Source organism: Dasypus novemcinctus, chromosome 16 (genome assembly GCF_030445035.2).
Source record: "Dasypus novemcinctus isolate mDasNov1 chromosome 16, mDasNov1.1.hap2, whole genome shotgun sequence".
NCBI lineage: Eukaryota > Metazoa > Chordata > Mammalia > Cingulata > Dasypodidae > Dasypus > Dasypus novemcinctus.
In genome coordinates, this window is record NC_080688.1 from 78,063,057 (window position 1) to 78,086,296 (window position 23,240).

General features: G+C 42.4%; 1 long non-coding RNA gene across 1 annotated transcript; it reads left to right on the forward strand.

The window, feature by feature from the left end:
- Positions 1–2,350: 2,350 nt before the first annotated feature.
- LOC105744715 (uncharacterized) lies at positions 2,351–10,698 on the forward strand. Its single transcript, XR_001117709.3, has 4 exons — positions 2,351–2,508; positions 2,789–3,205; positions 3,700–4,326; positions 5,814–10,698. It is a non-coding gene; the product is annotated as an uncharacterized lncRNA (long non-coding RNA).
- Positions 10,699–23,240: the final 12,542 nt, after the last annotated feature.

Genomic DNA, 23,240 nt, shown 5'->3' on the forward strand with positions numbered 1-23,240 from the left:
GCCATCCAGGGGAGCCCCACGCGCAAGGAGTGCATCCCATAAGGAGAGCCGCCCCATGTGAAAAAAGTGCATCCTGCCCAGGAGTGGTGCTGCACACAAAGAGAGCTGACGCTGCAAGATGACACAACAAAGAAACACAGATTCCTGGTGCCACTGACAAGAATGCAAGCGGACACAGAAGAACACACAGCAAATGGACACACAAAGCAGACGGCGGGAGGAGGGAGGGATGTTTAAAAATAAAGAAAAAATGATATTTGAATGGCTAAAACTTTCACAAAAGCTAAGCACCTGAGGCCCATCAGCAATTAGCAGATGAAGATGTTGTAAACACACCCCCTCTCCTCTCATGCCTGTGGCCCTCTTCCCACATCTCTCTTTAGTGTAGAGAGCTGCCACATTTAGGAAGTGGATGGAGGCTAGCAAAGTAAATAACCGAAACAATAAAGACACAACTCAGAGGGAAAACAGAAGAATCAAAACAGGCAAAACCTATGTATCTCATGATCATTAGCATATTTGCCTGGGTATGTATCATAGTGGGGTTGCAAAATTTAATTGCACACAGAGAAACCTGGAAGTGTTCAGTGTCTCTCAGATGAAAGCCTCAGGCTTCAGTGTCCCCAGTTTCTCCCCTGTAGATGCTGCCTGGACCTTTGAGGAGAGCAGCGGGGCTTGTGTGACTCTGAGGCATTGCAATGGGGAGCAGGCGCTCAGAACCACTTGGTTACTTCTTGCTCTGCAAGCATGGCTAGATTCTGCCATGTGTAAAGTATGACCTGATCTTTCTTGGTTTGGGCACCAGCCTATGGCACACTCTTGTTCACTCCTCAAAACTCATTCAGCCCTCACTGCTGCAGACCCCTGAGCTTCTGGCCCATTCTCCACGCAGCCAGTCATCTTGGTAGTCCTCTGCTCCCAGGGACTTCCACCAAGTCCAGCCTCAGCTCTGTGGCCCCTTTGCCCTCCTACTTTAGGTCTTGAAAGTCCCATGGCTCTCAACCCAACATCCGTGCAGGAGGGGGCCCAGGGCAGCCTGGGATAGGTAAATCCTGGCTCCACCCCCACTTGCATGGCTCAAGCCCCTCAGGTTGACATACAATTCTCAGACCTGCCAGATTTGCAGGGTCTAACGAGCATCATGGTTTGGAAGAGCCCTTCCTCTGCCCTTGGCCTTTCCTACCTCTTACTTGAACCCAAACCAAGGTAAGCACAAATCGGGACACACAATCCATTCTTGTTCCCCTACCTCCCTCTCCAGGCCTCCTCCCCACAATCCTGGGTCTGGAAGGGCCAGGCTTTCCCCCCTTTCTTCATCTACCAGTGAATTGCAAGTTTTCACCAAGACAGGCCCGGCAGGACTAAATGAGCTGGATCATCCAGGACTGGCCTTGCTGTGCTGAAGGTACATGTATGTAGGGAGAGGAAGACATCAGTTTGAAAAATCTTAGTTCTCGTTTGCTTGCCAGGGGCTGAACGCTAGCTCATCTTTCTCTGCATTCACACTGTAATATGCCAGATTTCCCAGACCCATACACCCCAAATCTCTTACACCAAGACAAAAGGATACTCAAGAAGGCAAGAGAGATTTACGTATTAATGCTTTTCAAAATGTTACTTCGTTACATTTGTACACATTATTTGATGGGGGAGAGTATTTAGTACTTAAGACTATGTAGCAATCCTGGAATAGTTTTGGGTACTCAAGAATAAACCATAATGTACCATTTTTCTAGGTGAAACAGTGCATTTTCTTGTGCTAACAGCAGATGCTCTTGCACTGTGATGACATGTAGATGCATGTAAATGGGAGAAGGATAACCAACCTAAGCCTGCTCTGGAACCAGAGGGCCTGGATTCAAATTCTGCCTCTTTGAGTAAGTTACATATCCTGTGCTTCAGTTTCCTCATATGTAAAATGGGGGCAATACTTTATAGGTCTTTAGTAATGAATCATTTTATTTCGTTTTAGTAATGAAAATAATACATATAAAGTACTTAGAATGGTGTTTAGCATAAAGTAAAAGCATAATAAATATTGCTGTATGTGCAGGTATAATTCTGATAGACCTGTAATTGTGGTATGAATCTGACTCCCGGATAGCTCAGTAAATGGGTCAGGTGCTATGCTAAGTATTAAAGATTCAATGTAGATAAAGACCCTCCTAGCTCAGTGTATAGAGGAGAGACCAAGGTGCTCTCTCAGGGAATTCCTCAGTTAGCCAGTGTGGGGCTCTCCGGGCGCCAGTCAGACCACCTTTTGAACTCTCGCCTCAGTTGGCAGGGATCCTTGGTTTCCAGTCCTATTTTTTTCAGCTGCCCTTTCAGCTCATTCACGGCTTCTGTTTGTATGGTTCAAGGTCTTTGATTCGCTTCAGGTGTGGCCAGCACTGTGCGCTGACTTCTTCCAAGAATAACACAAGAGGGCAGTGGTGGCACTCGGGCTTTATGGCGATGAGACTTAAAATTGAGCACTAGAAAAGTAAGGAAAATAAAAGCTGATGGAAGGTAAGAAAGAAAAACAGGGGAGGGAAGAAGAGGAAAGAAGGAAGAGAGGGAGGGAGTGAGGAAGGAAGGAAGGGAGGGGCCTGGAAATCTGGTATATGAATGGAGGGAGGGAAGGGAGGGAGGGAGGAAGGAAGGATGGGAAGGAAGGTGGAAATAGGAAAGGGAGAGTAGAAGAGAGTGAGGGTGGGGGGGAAGGGAGGAAGAGAGGAAGGAGGGTGGAAGGCAGGGAAAGAAGTATGGTATGAGAGGGGTCAAAGACAAATGTTGATGTTTTTGCCAGGTCCCAACATCCAGAACGAAGCAAGGCATTAACCCATCAACCCCGCAACGTGGGGAGGAGGGTCTGATGTGAAGGGAGGAGGTGGCGTGAAAGGCCCTTTGAGGCTGAAGCTACCTGCCAGGGCTACCTAAGAGGGCTGGGGGTGGGCGCCCAGCAGAGGGACCCCAGCGCCCTCGGGGAAGGCCCCCCCAGCCCAAACCAGCTCCTTCCAGACCCTGTTTTTCCTGCCCGCTGGCGGCAGGATTTAGGCGCACCCCCTTGTGGTTGGAAGCTGCAGTCGGCCAGGGCGGCTGTAGGAACGCCCTCCCCTCTGAGCCAGAGGAGGAAGAGCCTGGGGTCCCAGCTGCCCCGCCCTCCGCAGCCCGAGGGACGCCTACAGGGCATTTGCTTCCCGAGAGATTTACCACGGTGAAACAGGTAAGAGGTAACAAAAACGAGCAGAGGGCGAAGACCAAGATCCGAAAACCTTACGAAGGTTTTCAGCCCCCAACGTGGCCACCAGTTTTGTGGGTTTTTTTCAAAACTAGGCTGAATGCAAGGACTTTGCCTTTTTTTCCGGAGAGACCTAAGGTAGCCAGTCTTGTCCAGATTTGCCCAGGACAGAGGGAGGCTTTCGGTGCAAAACCCCGGAGAGTCCTGGGCAAAGCTCGGTCAGTCCTGGACAAAGCTCCGCCGCGCCCCCTCCTCGCCTGCACACCAAGCTTCGGGGGGGAAACTTGGTGGACAGCTCCAGTCCGGGGGACCGAGGGCGAGGGCTGGGCTCCTTCCAGCGCCCGTCCCCAGGGGCCAGTCATGAGCCGCGGGAGCCGGACTCGCCAGGGGGGAAGGAGGAGAGGACGGGATTTCTGCGGGGAGGGGGGGTGCTCCTCAGGCTCAGAGAACCCTTCCCCTCCCCACCCCGCCTCCACCAGTTTGTGGCAAACTGCTGATTCCTGGAGGGCGAACTTTCAAACCACCCAAGAGCTCAAAACCAAGTGTAACAGCCTGGTCTGCTGCAGGACCGCCGAGCAGGGCGTAAGCCAGGAACAGCGCACGTGCCCGCAAAGGCAAGGATGAGGCCCTTCCCAGCCAGCCGCGGCATTTCCTGCCTTTTTTCTGAAGGAGATGCGGGGATAGCCTCCTGCAGCCTGGGTTCTGAAATGCATCTGGCCCCAAACCTTTGGTAGGCCCCACTTCAGCAGCTTCGTGCCGGGCACTTGTCACACAGGAATCAACCAGAGCACTGGGGGCATTTCTCTGCGACGGGCCCGGCGCCAGGCCGGCCCTCTGAGCGCTGCCCTGAGGGGTGTGCGCATGCGTGTGTGCACACGTACACGCGTGCTCGCCGGCCGGCTTCTGGGCTCAGGCTGCGCAGACGTCCATCTCGGCTGGCTGGAGCGGCCCTTTCAGGCCCTCTGCAGGCTGCGATGCCTGCACACTTGACACTTCCTAAAAATCGTGCGGCCCGATGGGTGCAAATTCCAGCTACTACAGTTCTTGAGCCATCCCCTCCTGTGCCTTCATGTGTGACACCTACTTCAGGTTACTGCAGACAAATGGTAATTGTGTTACATTTTTTGCTGATTTTGTACTATTTTGTATATTTTATACTTTCTAGTAGCATTGAAGATTACAGATATGAGGGGGATTGGTGAAACCCAACACATAAGTCATCCTGGTTTTTGTTTTTTTTCAAAAGATACATCTTCATTTTTCTGTTTTTAAATTAAAAAAAAACAATATGTGGATTTATAGGCTGAAAACAGACTCTTGAGTAAATTAGGAAATGGAATTTGAATTCTCTATTCCCCCCTCTAGCTGATGTTGCTGGCTTTTCTAAATCTGAGTGCTAGTGCTAAGAAAAAAGGGTGCCCTCTGCAGGGCATTTATCACCTGTAAATTTCCATGATAAATTGCTCCTCTAATCTCTGAATTCCTTTCCTGCAGAGCAAATTGACTTTCCTGAAGGTGACCTTTGAGCTCAGTGGTTTTGCAGGTTTTAAGCAGCAACCTCTGGGAGCCTGTGGCTTCCTGGGGCCAAGGGGGGGGGAGGCTGCTCGCCCACGCCCTCCCCTCGGGCTGGTTCAACTGGGCCACAGGGCAAGAGCCAACTCCGGGGTTATTCTCTCCGGAAGCCTGAGGGGAGGGGAAAAAAAACAGCAACCAGTTCTCTAACTGAAAGATTTCCCGCCCTGTTTTTCCTAAGTGAAACAGAATGGCTAAGTGGCCCTGCTGTAATGAAAGTCCTGGAAATCAGTCTTTTCTTACACCTCCTGGTGAGGACCTGCCAGCCTTTCAATCAAAGCGCTTTGAGCTCCTGGACTCACACCTATGCGCTAGTAAAGTTCACTTCTGGCAAGTGGTCTTTATTTTAAGAAGCCAAGTACTTACTTGGAGTTAAAAACAAAACAGGCTTTCACTCTCCTCCCACTCCCCTACAACATTTGGCTCAGGCTTCTCGGAGTTTTGTTTGGATTTTTAAAAATTGACTACACCCTTCGGCAAATTCCTTCCTTCTCTACCAACTGGTTTCAAGTTGGCCTTAGAAAATGCCAAAGAGAAAGTTGAAGCTGTCTAAAGCAGAAGTTTCCTGGGAAAAATTAGCCTACCTTGGTTTCCTCGCTGTGTTTTAGGCTAATTGAGGTCACCTTTTGAAGAACAACCTGTCCACTCTTTCAACCTGAAAATGAGATCGATTCCTACCAACAGCTCATATTACTAACAGCAGCAGAGTTAGTATAACGAGGTCCCATGTATGCTTCCCCCAACGGAAGCATCCTACATAACCAGCGTCATTATCTAAACCAGGAAATTGACCCTGACCTGATACAGTACGCTAGACTACAGACCTTAGGGAGATTTTTCACCAGTTTTTGCATGCTTTTTTTTTTTTGATATGTCTTGAAGTACAGTTCTATGACATTTTATTATGTCTATAGATTTGTATAACTACCACAACAATCAAGATAGATGTATATATTTTTAATTTATCTAAGAGTTATTGTATTATTTATCTTATCTCTTTCTTTTAAAAATAATAATGCAGGAAGTGAATGTGGCTCAAACAGTTGAACACCTGCCTCCCACACGGGAGGTACCAGGTTTGGTTCCTGGTGCCTCCTAAAGAAGACAAATGATGAGCAGATGACAAGCAAATATGGAGCAAAACCAACAAGAAGACAACGAGCAACAAAAAAAACAACAATGAGTGGACAACGAGTGCAAAAAACAAGCAAAAACGAATGAAAACACAATGAGCAAACAGATGAAGGAGCCATGGGGGGAGAGAATATTCTGGGGAGAGGATGTAGCTCACTCAAGTGGTTGCGTGCCTGCTTCCCATACACTAGGCTCTGGGTTGGATCCCAGGTGCCTCCCCAAAACAAACAGAAAACCAACTCTCATTGGGAAGCAGATGTAGCTCAGTGGTTGAATATCTGCTTCCCATGTACAAGGTCCTGGGCTCAATCCCTGATTTCTTAAAAAAAAAAAATATATATATATATATATATATATATGTATACACGCATATACATACTTTCTGTTAGAAATTGGATGGCAGCTCCAATCTACCCTCCCTCCCACCATCAAAGTCCAGATGTTTCTATATCCTCACATCCCAGCCAACACTTGGCATTATCAATTTCTAATTATTGCAAGACAAATGAGGGTAGAGGGGAGTATTTCATTTTCCTTTCTCTGATTGCTCATGGTTTTACTATTTCTTCAAAGGTTATTGGCTTTTTAAAATTCTTCCTCTGTAAATTGCCTGTCCAAGTAATTTGTCTATTGGTTTCATGGGACTGCTGCTCTTTCTTAGGAATGTACACAAGTTGCCATGTGTACAGATTCACCTTCACTTTCTATTGCCTATCTCCCTCTGTCACCCCACCTGCTTCCCCTGGACTTGGAGAATAAAAATTCAAGTAGAAGGAAAGAAACTTAGCCAGCTAGAGGGAAGGGGGAGTAAGAGGGAGGAGTATTTCTAGGCTAAGAGGCTTTGTGGGGGCCCCCAAACAGACACTTAAAGGCAGCCCTGGCTTAGAGGAGACATGGAGCACTCTGTGGTTCCCCAGTTGCCTTGGCCCAGCTCTGGCTAAGAGCAGTGGGTAAGTATCAGCTAGATTCCCAGCATCTCTGACTAGGTACCTGCTTCTGGCCACTCAGTGTCCACCGGCAACTAAGCCAGAAATTCACTTCATACTAACAGTCATGAGGTCTAGTAAGTACCAGGACCAATCAGGAAATCACTCAGAAGGCCATTTGGATCTACCAAAACTCGGTCGTCTAATTTGGCTTCTTTGAGGACTTCAGAATGTAAGGAAGAAGGCCATGGAGTAGTGAGAAGCTCTTTGCTTTAAAAAGGCACTGCTGTTGCCAGAGCTAGACAAGGTCGAGAAGAAAGGCAGAGGCAGGCTGGGAGGAGGCAGCTTCAACGGTGTGGGCAGGGCCAACACCGCAGGAGCAGGAGCTGGGGGGTCACTTTGGGCCATGATGTGGTTTCTGAAGTGAGGCAGTTTCATCAATTAATTTTACTTGTATGGAAAATGGATGTGGCTCAACCAATTGGGCTCCCATCTACCATACAGGAAATTCAGGTTTCGGTGCCCAGGGCCTCCTGGTGAGGGCGAGCTGGCCCACGTGGTGAGTTGGCCCATGTGGAGAGCCAGCCCACACGGGAATGCCACCCTGCGCAGGAGTACCGCCCTGCACAGCAATGCCGCCCAGCGCAGGAAAGCCACCCCACACAGGAGTGCCGGCTGACATGGAGAGCTGGCACAGCAAGATGACACAAGAGACATGGAAGAGAAAATAAGGAGATGTAGCTGAACAGGGAGTTGAGGTGGCACAAGAGAGTAATCGCCTCTCTTCCACTACAGAGGCTCTCAGGATCAGTTCCTGGAACAATCTAATGAGAATACAAGCAAACACAGAAGAACACACAGTGAACTGACACAGAGCAGACAATGGGGAATGAGGGGGGAAGGGGGTGTAAATAAAATAAATCTTTAAAAAAATTTTACTTCTATAAACTGTACCATCTTGTTCCTTTCTCGTGGTAACTTCCCTGAGAGCCTCCTACATTTCTCCATGAGTCCCCAGCACCTGGATTTCCAGGCAACATCTTTTTGAACATTCACTAGGCAAACCCCATCCAAGATGTGGGTGGGAGGATGACCAGATATGGAATTCTGCCAGAAGAAGCTCAACATCCATCTGACACCAAAAACAGCTAGAACAGTCTATCAGTATGCCTCTTCCACATTAAAATTTTAAGAGAATTTTTTATGTAAGTTCTCTATTTTGAAAAAATTGAATCGACTTGACTGAGAATACTTACAGAGCTATAGCCAGTAGGGAGAACTCAATCTAGTGTTAAGGTTTTAGCAAACAGACCTCCCTTTAAAGTAGGCCATTCAACAATTTAACAAGTTGTTGCCTATTAATCCAAAGTACTTGGTAGATGTATTTTTTAAAATAAAGTATTACTGATGAACTATATGGTCAAAGAAAAAAGTTTCACTGGACAATGTTAACTGGCAAGGATGACTTTATTCAAAGCTATATGCAACAGGGAAGAGAGAGAGACCAGAGGCTCTTGTGATAGAGAGCAAAACCAGAAGGCTTTCTCAACAGGGGAGAGAGAGAGGAGGCTCAAGTCTCCTGAAGCAGAGGGCAGGAGAGTTCTTAAGGGCTGGAGGGAGGCAGTGGGAAGGTTCTGGAAGGGGAAGTCAAACAACAGGGTGTGTCGGTGACATCGAGTTCCCTCCTGAGTTTACTGTGGGGAGCAGGGGGACCGTGCCCTATCTGGATCCTGTAAGGGCCCAGTGAGGGAGGTCGGGGTCCTGAGGTCAAGGAGAAGCCTTTCAAAGCTCTAGTCCAATGAAGAAGAAAAGGCCCTCTTGATCCATAACAAACAGTGGGTAATTTCTTAACCTATGCTGTTTTCCAGGGTGACAGGGTTCAGGTAAAATTCAACATTGTCAGCAATCACCCCCATATATATGAAATTTAAGATTCTATGTTAGGTTTATAATCTTTGGGTGGAGGTAAGGACCTTCATAAACAAGGCATAAAACTCAGAAGCCATAAAGGAAAAATGCAGATGTGACTACATCCTGCTACTAGTAATAAAAAAACTTCTGCCTGGCCACAAAAATAATATAGACTAACAAAACCAAATTAAAGAAAAACAGATAGACTGGGAAAAAATATTGTATCATGTACAAGACAGGTTAATGACCATCCTTTCAAAAAGAATTCCTACAAACCTATGAAAAAGTACCAAACCAACAAAAACAAAAAAGAGAGGTGGGAATAGGAACAGGGAATTCATAGAAGAAATGCAAATGGTCAAAAGAGATGTGAAAAGTCAACCTACTAAAGAAATAAAAATTTGAAATACAACATTTCTCATATTGCTAAAAAATGTTTGAGTGTAGGGAAATATTGGACCTTTACTGTTACTAGGCATATAAATTATACATAATTTTGTTGGAAGACATTTGTGCAGTACCTCTTAAATTTAAAATATGCATATGTGGTGTCCTAGCAATACCACATTAAGAAACATATTCTATAATAATGCTTGCTGATATACATACATATATAGCATAGAGAACAATAAAAAAAATTTGATACATCCACTCTGTAGAACACTATGTACCCATTGAGAAGAATGGAGTGTCACTATAAATACTGACATGAAAAATGTCCTTGGTATTTATATATTGTTAAGTGAAAGGATCAAATTGCAGAATAATATATATATGGAATAATTCTACTTCTATAAAAACTATGAATATAGACAAATATATCATAAGAGTGATTCAACCCGAGCTTAGTAAAATGTCTTGCATTCAACAAAATGTCTTGATACATACCAACATATTATGTGGTCGGATTATAAGTTTTTCCATCTCATTTTGTGTTATAGGACTGGTAGACTGAGCTATGTACCCTAGGGATAAAAGCATGTACTTAATCTTAATTCCGTTCTTGTGGACATGAATCCTTTGTAAATAAGGCTTTTTGAAGAAGTTATCTTCAAACAAGACATAAAACTGTGTAGTGAACTGAATCAGGATGGATCTTATTACTGGAGGCCTTATAAAGAGAAAACCACCGTGGTGAGGAGGGGAACAGGGAATCAAAACCAGGAAGTCAATGAATCCCAGAAGAGAAAGGAGAGGACATCACCATGTGACAGGAAAGCCAAGGAACCCCAAGGATCACCAGCAGAACAACCCAGAACCCCACAGTCTCCAGGGAGAAAGCAAGCCTTGTCGGTATCTTAATGGCTTCTGGCTCTGAAACCATGAGTCAATAAAAGCTTGTGTGGCATTTGTGATAGCAGCTCAGGCAAAACTAAGACTAGGACTTTTCCAAAAATAACCTGTCCTAGGCTTCCTAGATCATCACATGACCCCACAGACAAGGGGGTAAACTCTTCAAGGTCATGATCTGGGATATCCATCTCTATATTCTCCACATCTTGGTCAGTACTGGCACCAAGAGGAGACTTGAGAAATTCTTACTGAAGAGTCTAGGGGCTGACGCTTCCCCACTCCTAGCTGGAGACAGTAAAGTACAACTTTATCATGATTCAAGTTCAGCTTGAGTCAGACTCTCAGAGTCAAACTGCAGAAGAGTTTAATGAAAGCAGAAGTAGAAGGCAGCAGAACCCCCCACCCCAAGTCTGCTTCCAGTTTCTCCTTATCAGGGGCTGCATCAGCTGCACCAGGCACATCACCTAATACACTGAAAGAAAGAGCATTCTTTAATGGGTACAAGAGTTTCTGTTTGGGGTGATAAAATATTTTGGAACAAGATTGTGATGATTGTCACCCAACATTGTAGTTAATGCCACTGAATTGTTTACTTCTAAATGGTTAAAATGACCAATTTATGTTACATACTTCACCAAATTAGAGAGGGAGAGGGAGAGGGAGAACAGGAAGAGAGAGGGAGAGGGAGAACAGGAAGGGGGGGGGGGGGAGAGAGAGAGAGAGAGAGAGAGAAAAGAAAAAAAGAAAAGAGAAAGAAGGCAAGCATTCCCCAGCATGTTTTGGATTGAAGGTGCTCAACTCCAGTTTACAAGGAAAACCTTCATTCTCAGAACTAAAGTACCCAATGGGATAAATAATGATCAGGTAAGGGGGACAGTGACCAAGGAAGGGAGCAATAGACGAGAAAGAGGGGGGGGGGGGAAAGAAAAAGATAGGATGTGGAATTTTTTCAAGTCAACATTCTTTATCTAAGTTCTTTATCTAACTTTATCCAAGTTCTTTATCTATCCTTTAAACCCATTGCTATATGCCATTCCCTAGTAAGGGACCATGACATTATATTGGGCTTCAAATTTCGGGGAGTTCTGGATCACAGAGTGTTTCAACAATGGCAATGGAGGGATACTGGTATGGGATACCAATGACAGGTGATATATGGCTGACAGGGAGCTGTACAGAACATATGTCCAGGGTGCATGGTAATGTTTGGATATACTCATAGTGGCAACAATTAAAAACCACAGCAGGGGGGGTACTGGGTTCCTGGCCAGTGGTGCTCTGTCGTGGTCCCTAGGGGAGCAGCAACAGTCTCCCAGGTACAGTGGCGGGGACCGGGAGGGAGTGAGGGTTCAACAGTGAGCCCCTGATGCTAATGACTATGCTTCTGAGCTGATAAACCTAAAATAAGAACAAGGCCTAGAGCAACATTGTGCCTGGGAATTTCCTCCTGTCAGCCTTCATGTTACTCAAATGTGGCCAGTCTCGAAGCCAAACTCAGCATGTAAATGCAATGCCTTCCCCCCAGCGTGGGACATGACACCCGGGGATGAGCCTCCCTGGCAACGAGGGACCACTATCAACTACCAACTGATGATGCAACTGGAAAATGACCTTATACGGAAGGTTCAATGCGGATCAGCAGAATATCCACGTCTACATAAAATACCATGACTTTAAAATGCTGTTTGACCTAAAGTAAGGGGGAAATGAAAAGGAGAAATGAGTTTATATGGCTACGAGTTTCTAAAAAAGAGTCTGGAGGCTGGCAGAAGGATTGCCCTCATGCACAACTGAGCAGAGTCAGAGAGACAGATAAAGCAGATACAACCCCCAGATATTGGTTCCTTTGAGGGCTAAAGAGACCCATGGGAGTTATGGTCATGGCCGATGGGGTTAACTACCAGGGCAGATGGCCCCTCTTTGGAAATGGTGTTTATGTGTGATGAATCTGGACTCAGATGGGATCTCCCTTCATAAGACTTTCATGCTAATGTGCTGGAGGTGCAGTTAATGTTGGGGTTTAAGATATATTTAGGGGATTTGAATCTCTGGACTGACAATGTGATAGCCAGGTCCTGAGCCTCAACAGACTCCAGCACCTACAATCTGATCTATTGGACTTACCACACTCAGCTAAGATGGAGTTGAAGAAGGACAACCACCACACCATGGAGCCTAGAGTGATTACAACTGAAAATGGGAGGATTGCATCCAGCATCCATATGGAATCTGAGCCTCCTCTTGACATAGAGGTGCAATGGACACAACCAATCCAATGTCCACATAGAAGAGGTGGCATTGGATTGGGAAAAGTGGACATGGTGGACGATGGGTATGGGGAAAGGCAGGAAGAGATGAGAGGTGGAGGCGTCTTTGGGACATGGAGCTGCCCTGGATGGTGCTTCAGAGGTAATCACCGGACATTGTAAATCCTCACAGGGCCCACTGGATGGAATGGAGGAGAGTATGGGCCATGATGTGAACCATTGTCTATGAGGTGCAGAGGTGCCCAAAGATGTACTTACCAAATCCAATGGATGTGTCATGATGATGGGAACGAGTGTTGTTGGGGGGGGGAGAGGGGGGGTGGGGGGTGGGGTTGAATGGGACCTCACATATATATTTTTAATGTAATATTATTACAAAGTCAATAAAAAAATAAATAAAATTTAAAAAAAAGACTAGACACAGGGAACAGACAACGGGGGGGGGGGAATTAAATAAATAAATAAATCTTTAAAAAAATAAAATAGACGAGAAAGAAAAACAAGAAAGAGGAAAAGAAAGGAATGAGAAGGGAAGGCAAGAGAAAGGAAGGAAAGTAAGTCATGTGAAGCCACAAGGAATTTACAGAGAACCATCAGGAAGATACTCACAAGATTCTATATTTACATATAGAATAATTCACCAAAAATCTGGATGACCTGGTCTTGCTGTCATAAAGACTTATCTGAAGATGACCACACGTAACTGATCTTTCCTAAGTGAGAGAGTCACACTCATTACTACAATAAATCTCATGAAGTAAATCTCCAAACTGGATTTCCAAGCTTTGGCTCATGAGTGTACACCTCTCAGCAGCCTAGATGGGGTTCTAAGATACCGATGATGTGTCTTACTCTTCAGTCTGGTGTCATATTATCCAGAGCTAACATTTGTCAAGGTCTTACTAAATGCCATTGTTCAAAGCTTTTTGATTATATTAATTTTTTTAATCTTTATAACAGCCTTATGAGGTATGTATAAAGTAGGAGCCCCAATTTACAACTGTGGAAGTGTCTGTATGATTATGTAATTTGCCCAAGCTTGATCAGTTAGTTACTGTGGAGCCCTGAGACAGTGCTACTGCTGCCACTTTTTATTTTTTAACAAATCAGTTTTATTGATACATATTATTAAAGCATAAATCCATCCATAGTGTACAGTCAATGGTATCTGGTATAATCATATAGCTGTATATTCATCTCTTCATTCATTGTTAGAGCATTTTCATTATTCCAATAATAATAATAAACAATAATAAAAAACTCATCACTTCTCAATCTCTCTATGCTGTCCCTGGTGTCCATAGCTGTTTTTCTGTTTCCTTATCTCTAGTTTATTTGTATTTATGTTTTGTAATAGCAGTCTTATATATGCAATATCCATATTTGCATTTTACATGAGGTTTCATGTTATGCAGCGCCATGTTACATTTTTTAGCTTTCCTTCTAGTAATATACGTAGCCTTAGACTTTCCCTTTCAACCACTGTCATATCCATATAATAGCTCTGCTAGTAATAAACACTATGATGCACTTTCACCATTTCTATTCATTTACAAACAACCTTTTTTACCAATTCTGCACAGATTAAACCTCAGCTTTCCATTCTCTACCTTCATTCTATTTTCTGGTGATCAATATTCTAATCATACAGTATTTGTCCTTTTGTATCTGGCTTGCTTCACTCAACATAATGTCCTCCAGGTTCATTCATGTTGTCATATGCTTCGCAACTTCAGTTCCTCTTACAGTTGCATAATATTCCATTGTGTGTATACACTATAATTTGTTTACCCATTCATCAGTTGATGGACACCTGTGTTGTTTCCATCTTTTGGCAATTGTGAATAACGCCACCATGAACATCAGTGTGCAGACATCTGTTCATGTCACTGCTCTCAGTTCTTCTAGGAATTTACCTAGTAATAGTATTGGTCACATGGCAAGTCTATATTTGACTTCATTAGGACCTACCAAACAGTCCTCCACAGTGATTGTACTATTCTACATTCCCACCAACAGTGAGTAAGAGTTCATATCTCTCCACATCCTCTCCAACACTTGTAGTTTTTTACTTTTTAATAGCGGCCATTCTAATAAGTATGAAATGCTATCTCGTAGATTTAATTTGTGTTTCCCTAATTGCTAGTGATGTTGAATATTTTTTATGTGTTTTTTCGCCATTTGTGTTTCTTCTTTGGACAATTGCCTATCCAAGTCGTTTGTGAATTTTTTAATTGGGTAGTTTGTTTTTTATTGTTGAATTGTCCTTATCGGATATGTGATTTCTAAATAGTTTTTCCTATTTTTTTTTTTTAAAGATTTATTTATTTATTTAATTCCTTCCCCCTCCCCCCGTTTGTCTGTTCTTGGTGTCTGTTTGCTGCGTCTTGTTTCTTTGTCCACTTCTGTTGTCGTCAGCGGCACGGGAAGTGTGGGTGGCGCCATTCCTGGGCAGGCTGCTCTTTCTTTTCACGCTGGGCGGCTTTCCTCACGGGCGCACTCCTTGCGCGTGGGGCTCCCCCACGCGGGGGACACCCTTGCGTGGCAAGGCACTCCTTGCGCGCATCAGCGCTGCGCATGGCCAGCTCCACACGGGTCAAGGAGGCCCGGGGTTTGAACCGCGGACCTCCCATATGGTAGACGGACGCCCTAACCACTGGGCCAAAGTCCGTTTCCCTAGTTTTTCCTATTGAGTTGGCTGCCTTTTCACCCTTTTGACAAAGTCCTTTGAGGTGCAAAAGTGTTTAATTTTAAGGAGGCCTTATTTATCTATATTTTCTCTTGTTGCTGGTGCTTTGGGTGCAAGGTTTAAGAAACCACCACTGCCTACCACAAGATCTTGAAGATGTTTTCCTTCATTTTTTTCTACAAGTTTTATGGTTGTTGCTTTTATATGTAGGTCCTTGATCCATTTTTAATTAATTTTTATATAAGATGCAAGATAGAGATCCTCTTTCTTTCTTTTGGATATGGATATCAGTTCTCCCAGCATCATTGTTGAATAAACTCTTCTGGACCATCTGGGAGGCTTGACAGCCTTGTCAAATGTCATTAGACCATAGATATGAGGGTCTATTTCTGAGTTCCTGATTGAGTTTCATTGGTCTATGTGTCTGTCTTTATGCTGTTTTGTTTTGTTTTTTACTACTGTACTTAGTAATTTGCTTTAAAGTCAGGAAGTAAGGGTCCTCCACCTTCATTCTTTTTAGGACATTTTTGGCTCTTCAGGGCCCCTTATCTTTCCAAATAAATTTGATGATTGGCTTTTCCATTTCTACAAAAAAGGCTGCTGAGATTTTTATTGGAATTGTGTTGAATCTGCAAATCAGTTTGGGTAGAATTTACATCTTAATGATATTTAGTCTTGTAGTAAATGAACATGGAATGTCCTTCCTTTTATTTAAGTCTTTGGTTTCTTTTAGCAATGTTTTGTAGTTTTCTGAATACAGGTCCTTTATGTCCTTGGTTAGGTTTATTCTTAAATATTTGATGCTTTTCATCACTACTACAAATGGATTTTTCTGATTTCTTCCTCAGATTGCTCATTAGTAGTGTATAGTAACGCTATTGATTTTTTGCATATTAATCTTGTATGCTACCCCTTTGCTGAACTTATCTTTTAATTCTAATAGCTTTGTTGTGGATTTTCCAGGATTTTCTAGATATAGGATCATATCATCAGAAAATAGTGAAAGTTTTACTTCTTCCTTTCCTATTTGGGTGTCTTTTATATTTTTATCTAGCCTAATTGCTCTTGCTAGAATTTTAGCACAATATTTGAATAACAGTGGTGACAGTGAGCATTCTTGTCATGTTCCTGATCTCAGCAGGAAAGCTTTCAGTCTTTCACCATTGAGTGAAAAGCTGTAGGTTTTTCAAATACACATTTTACCATATTGAGAAAGCTCCCTTCTATTCCTATCTTTTGGAGTGTTTTTTATCAAGAAAAGATGCTGTGTTTTGTTAAATGCCTTTTCTGAATCAATCAAGAGGATCATGTGATTTTTCTTTTTCAATTTATTAATGTGATTTATTACACTAATTGCTTTTCTTCTGTTGAACCATTTTGCATACCTGGGATAAAACTCATTTGATCTTAATGTATAATTCTTTTAAAGTGCTTTTGGATCTGGTGAGGAGAGTATTTTGTTGAGAATTTTTCATCTATATTCATTAGAGATATTGGTCTGTAATTTTTTCTCATAGTTATCTTTATCTGATTTTGTTATTAGGGTGATGTTGGCTTCATAGAATAAATACAGTAGCATTCTTTCCTGTTCAATTTTTTGCAAGAGTTTGAGCAAGATTGGTATTAGATTGTCTTTGAATAGTTGGTAGAATTCATCTGTGAAGCCATCTGGTCCTGGACTTTTCATCTATGGCAGGTTTTTGATGACCGTTTCAGTCTCTTCACTTGTGATTGGTTTGTTCAGGTCTTCTATTTCTTTTAGACTCCATTAGGTTGCTTGTGTGTTTCTAGGAATTTGTCCTTCTCATCTACATTATCTAGTTTTTGGTGTACATTTGGTCATAGTGTTCTCTTATGAGCTCTCCTATTTCTGCGTGGTCAGTGGTAATGCCCCCCTCTCATTTCTGATTTTATTTCTTGGCATTTTCTCTTTTTTTCTTTGCCAGTCTAGCTAAGAGTGTGTCAATTTTGTTGATCTTCTCAAAAAATAAACTTTTGGTTTTGTTGATTCTTCCTATTGTTTTTTTTTTGTTTTGGATTTCATTTATTTCTCCTCTGATCTTTACTGATTCATCCCTTTGACTTGGTTTGGGATTAATTTGCTATTGCTTTTCTAGTTGCTCCAGGTGTTCAGTTAGATTTTCAATTTTAGATCTTTCTTTTTTAAGGTAAACATTGAGGGCCATAAGTATCCATTTCAGCACTGCCTTTGCAATGTCCCATAGGTTTTGATATGTTGTGTTCTCATTTTCACTTGTCTCAAGATATTTACTGATTTCTCTTGTAATTTCCTCTTTAACCCACTGATTATTTACAAGTGTGCTGTTTAATCTCCACATATTTATGAATTCCCTTTTTCTATCCATTATTGATTTCCAGCTTCATTCATTATGATCAGAGAAAGTGTTTTGAATAATTTCAGTCTTTTAAAATTCATTGAGAACTGTCTTGTGGCTCGACATATGTTCTATCCTGGAGCAGGGTCCATGACCACCCGAAAAGAATGTATATCCTGTTGTTAGGGGACATAATGCTCTATAAATGTCTGTTAGATCTAGTTCATTTATCATATTATTCAAGCTTTCTGTTTCTTTATTGATCCCCTGCCTAGATGTTGTATGTAATACTGAGAGTGGTGTACTGAAGTCTCCATCTATTATTGTAGAGGTATCTATTTCTCCCTTCAGTTATGCCAATGTGTATCTTGGGGCCCCCAGGTTAGGTGTATAAATATTTATTATAGTTTTTTCTTCTTGGTGAAGTTCCCCTTTTATTAATATGTAATGATCGCCATCCCTTATAACAGTTTTGCCTTTAAAGTCTAGTTTGTCCAATATTAATATTGCTACTCCAGAACCTTTTTATTTGCTATTTGCATAGAATATCTTTTTCCAACCTTTCACAGTCAACCTGGTTGTGTCCTTATGTCTGAGGTGAGTCTCTTATAGACAGCACATAGATGGCTAAATTTTTTTTTATCAGTTCTATCAGTCTATGTCTTTTGATTGGGGAGTTCAAGTCATTAACATTCAGTGTTATTACTGTAAAGGTATTATTACTTCATCAATTTGTCCTTTGGCTTTCCACTGTCATATCTTACCATTGTTTGTCTTTTTACCCTTTAATTTACCCTTCCTAATAATCTTCATTTCTACATTCTTCTCCATGTCTCTCACCCTTGTTTTTTACTTTCATGCCACAGCACTCCCTTTAGTATCTCCTCTAATTTTGGTCTTTTCGTAATACTCTCTCAGTTTTTGTTTTTCTGTGACTTTAAACTCACCCTTGTTTTTGAAGGACAGTTTTGCTGAATATAGAATTCTTGGCTGGAGGTGTTTCTCTTTCAGTACCTTAAATACATCATACCACTTTCTTCTTACCTCCATGATTTCTAATGAGAAGTTGACACTTAATCTTATTGAGGTTCCTTTGTATATGATACTTTGCTTTTCTCTTGGTGCTTTCAGAATCCTCTTTTTATCACTGATATTTGTCATTCTGAATAGATGTCTCATAGGAGGTCTTTTCAAAGTTATTCTCTTTGGTGTGTGTTGTCCTTCTTGATGTTTATAGTTATGTCTTTCATAAGAGTTGGGAAGTTTTTGGTCTTTATTTCCTCAAATATTTTTTCTGCCCCTTTTCCTCTCTCTTCTCCTGGGACACCAATAAGATGTACACTTGAGTGTTTCACATTGTCGTTCAATTTCTTAAGACCCTGTTCCATTTTTTCCATTATTTTTTCATTCTGTTCTCCTGTCTTTTCCAGTTTGGATGTTCTGTCCTTGGAATTACTAATTCTGTCTTTGAGCAATTCAAATCTCCTGTTATGTCCTTCTAATATATATTCAATCTCATCCATCATGTCTTTCATTCCCATATGCTCTGTTACTTTTCTTTGCAGACTTTCATATTCTTCTTTATGCTCACCCAATGTCTTCTTAATATCCTTTATCTCTTCAGTCATATTTTCCTTCAATTCTTTGGATTGATTTAGGAGATTTGTGTGATTATTATTGATTAGTTGTCTTAAACCCTGTATCTCATCAGCATATTTGGTTTGTTCCTTTGCCTGGGCTATCTCTTCCTGTTTCTAGTATGGCTTGTAATTTTTTTTTTTTTAAGGAAGTAGCAGGGATTGAACCCAGGACTTTGTACATAGGAAGCACATAGGAACTACACCACTCTCTAGGCTTGTAATTTTTTGCTGATGTCTAAGCATCTGAATATGTTGGTGAATTTACTCTGATGATCAATTTCTCTCTCTTGCCTAACGGTTTTTTTTTCCCTACATTTTTTTTTTTTTAATTTTAGGTTCAACTTTCTCTGAGTCTTCAGTTATCAAAATTGGGCCAGAGACTCACTAATGGGGTGCAGATTTTCTCCTAGAGGGCTAAGGAGAGACATAAGAGCAGTTTTTCTCTTATAGTTTCCTGACCACCAGCAGATGGTGCTTGTTGGTGAAACTTTCCATGGATGCATTTCTTTTAACCTCCTCTTTCAAGGGTTTCTTCTCTGGCCATAGCTGAGATTTAAAGCAGACTCTGCTGCCCAAATTCACTGAAGAGAAGCCCCCTGCCTCACCCTCCCTCTTCTCTTGTAACAGTTGACCAGGAGGAAGACATTTGTTCTTCTCTCAGTCTGCTTCACTGAGGCAGGGTTTTATCCAGGCTTAATGTCTTGAGGGTGGGGGATGGGAGCCCTTCCCAGCTGCCTTGGGGGTTTAATAATTCATGCTTGTTGTTTTGGGTTCTTCTCTTTCTGTCCCTCTCCCTCCTGGGAGTTGCAAAGCACTGTCCTCCTCAGACAACTTTTGGCCCTTTTTCTGCTGTTTTTGTGAGAAAGTTGAGCCCCACCTGTCTACTCTAGTGCCATCTTCCTGGAACTCCTTGAGACAGAACTTCTTAAGCTTTAGTGTGCATTAGAATCACCTGGGTGTTGGGGATTGAACCATGTCCCCATCAACGCTTGTTAAGGTCTAAAGCCCTAGTACTGTGGATATGAGCTCATTTGTAAATAGAACCATCAATAATTATATTTGATTCAATATGGCCAAAGTCCTTATAAGCAGAGAAAACTTGGACACAATCAGTTAATAAAAACCAGAAGTAGAATCCAGAGAAGGAGAGAGATCACCATTAGACCAAGACAAAGATGCAGCTAAGGAGCCCCTACGACTGGAGGCAAGCCAATGCCAGAATGCTACAGACTCCAGGAGAAAGTATGGCCTACTAATACCTTGATGTTGGACTCTAACCTCCAAACTGTCAGCCAATAAATTCCTATGTTTAAGCCAACCAGCCTGTCTGCTGGTCATAGCGGCTCTGACAAATTAAGACACAGGGCATCTTATTAAAATGCAGATTCTGATTCAGGAGGTCTTGGGTAGCTCCTGGGATCCTCAGCCCCCTTTAGTTAGACCTTCAGAGTCAAACATCAGTTCTGCCAAAAAACTCTGCCAAAAAACTAACTAGCTGTATGATCCATGGATATAGAATAACCTCACTGTTTAAAATAAAAGATGGAAGAGAATGATCTCTGGATGCTGTCCAACTCTACAGTTTAATAACAATTGCTACATGTAAAACCCACTAGAAAAAGACACCACTGCTATCCCAGTCCCAGGCCCCAAGTTACATTCACCCAAAACATCCTTACTGGGGTGCTGAACTAGGCACTGGGGATTTAAGAGTCTCAAAGACAATGTCTGTCACCATGAAGATTAGTCTTCTGGGGGATAAAGAGTGTAGACCCCTGATGTCATAGCTCTATCTTAGAGAAGGAACAGGGCAGACAAATTACAGGGAAGGTTTCCCATAGAGAGTGATGACCAAACTGAGGCCTAATGGGTTCTTAGGAGCTGGTCCAGGGAAGATGGATGGGGAAGGGGCGTAGGCAGAAGAAAGAGCACAGACAACCCAGAAGTGAGCACCGTATTAAAAGGTATGAAAGAAGTTAACTGTATAACATTGTAATATTTTGCTGGAATGGCAAGAAGATATTATTTTAATTCTAAGGACAACAATAGGGAGGTATAAGGGGCTATGGAGATTTTCCTTTTGGAGTAATGAAAGCCTTCTAAGATTGAGTGAGGTAATGACAGCACAATTCTGTGATGAAAATGAGAACCCCTGAGTATCCACTTTGAATGGATTGTACAAAGCATGGGACTGCATAACACAGGAAATCCAGTGGTGGAAGATGGACTGTGGTTAACAGGACGAACATAAAAATGTTCTCTCATGAATGATAACAAATATATGCTACTAATATTGGGTATTAATAATTGGGTGGGTTGGGGAAAATAAACCAAATGTAAAATATGGGCTGTAGTTAGTAGCAATATTTTGATGATACTTTTTCATAGTTTATAACAAATGGTTTCACAACAATGCAAGGTGTTGGTGGTGGGGTGACATATGGGAACCTTGTATGATGACATACATATTTGTTTTGTAAATTCACAACTTATCCTATAAACTTACTGTTTATGTATGTTAATGTATGGATGACATACGTCAATAAAATTTTATTTTAAAATAATAATAACAAAAGAATTTACCTGTAGTAGATTAGAGGTTACCAAAGTAAGGGAGGCATGAGGATTTATTAATGAGTACAGAGTTTCTGTTGGGGTGATGGCAAAGTTTTGATAATGGATAGTATTGATGGTAGCACAGCATTGTAAAAGAAATTAATGCCAATGAATTTAACACTCCAAGAAAGTTACAATGGCAAATTTTATGTGATGTATATAGTTACCACAATAAAATGTTTAAAAAAAAAATTAATTATGGGTGGTCTTCAGATGGAAGGGGAAGGGGTGGGGGATATAGAGTCAGGAGGCCTGAGCAGGGCCCAGGTCACAATAAATACTTATTGGGAAACTTAAAGGCCCAACTTCTTAACACGGCCAGTGGTACGATGTTGATGCAAATACTGTGTGTAGTTTTAGGCAGGAAAAGGATAGGATGAGATTTACAATGTAGGAAGCTACAGTGTGTAGAAAAGAATGTGTGTATGTGGGGGAGGGGCTCAAGGTTGGAAACAGGGTACCAGTTAGGAGCCCAATGCCGTTGTCTGTGAGAGAAACCAGGACAGCAGAGAAAGAGACCAACCAGAGAGGCATTAGAAAAGAGAGAGATGACTGAACAGAAAGAGGGATGAGAAGCTATGAGTGAGAAGTTTTATTTTACTCATAATGAGCCAGGCAGATGTTATAACCAGTTCAAAGGAGAAGTTGAAAACTAGACACATTTATAGATCAAGAATATTAAAACAAATGTGCAATTGGAGGCAAACTGGCTTTTCCCACAGTAGGGGACAGGACTTATTTGAACCTCTGCCAGATAGGACAGAATTTGCATTTCCATAGTCAAGAATTACTTTCATTGGGATCAGTTGTATACAATTCACAGAGCTGTAAAATAGCTCCCATAGATTCAGATAACTCAGAGAGGTGTCATTCCACTGAAGCAGGAATGTGTCCTTTCAGCGGGATGACTCCAAGATGTCTGGCTTGGGCTCCGAGGTGGACAGTTGTGACAGTCACCGTACTGGGAATATGGGGAAATCAGGGGTTTTAGGGGACTGAGGGAGAGCAGAGGATAATAAATTTTCTAGGTCACATTTCAATAGCTAACTTTTCCACCTGATGAAGGTGTGCCTGGACACACCTTGGCACCCATTCCACTGCCCAAGTAAATATGGGAGGATATTAAGAGGAACCTCTCATCACAAAACACTTCAAAGGAATGATGGGGTATTACAACCAGATAGGCACAAAAGACGAAACTGATTGCATTCATAAATCAATGACCCTGTCTTGCACAGGTTGGTCCTTTGTAATTTCAAGGTTGAAGTACCCTAGACTCAGTGGCTTCAACCTTTTGCCAGCATTGCTTTATTTATTTATTTTTTTAAAGATTTATTTATTTATTTATTTCTCTCCCCTTTCCCCCCTCCCCACCCCGGTTGTCTCTTCTCTTTGTCTATTTGCTGCGTCATCTTTGTCCACTTCTGTTGTTGTCAGCAGCACGGGAATCTGTGTTTCTTTTTGTTGCATCATCTTGTTGTGTCAGCTCTCCGTGTGTGTGGCACCATTCCTGGGCAGGCTGCACTTCCTTTCACGCTGGGCGGCTCTCCTTTAGGGCGCACTCCTTGCGCGTGGGGCTCCCCTACACGGGGAGGGCTTGGCAGGGCACTCCTTGCGCACATCAGCACTACGCATT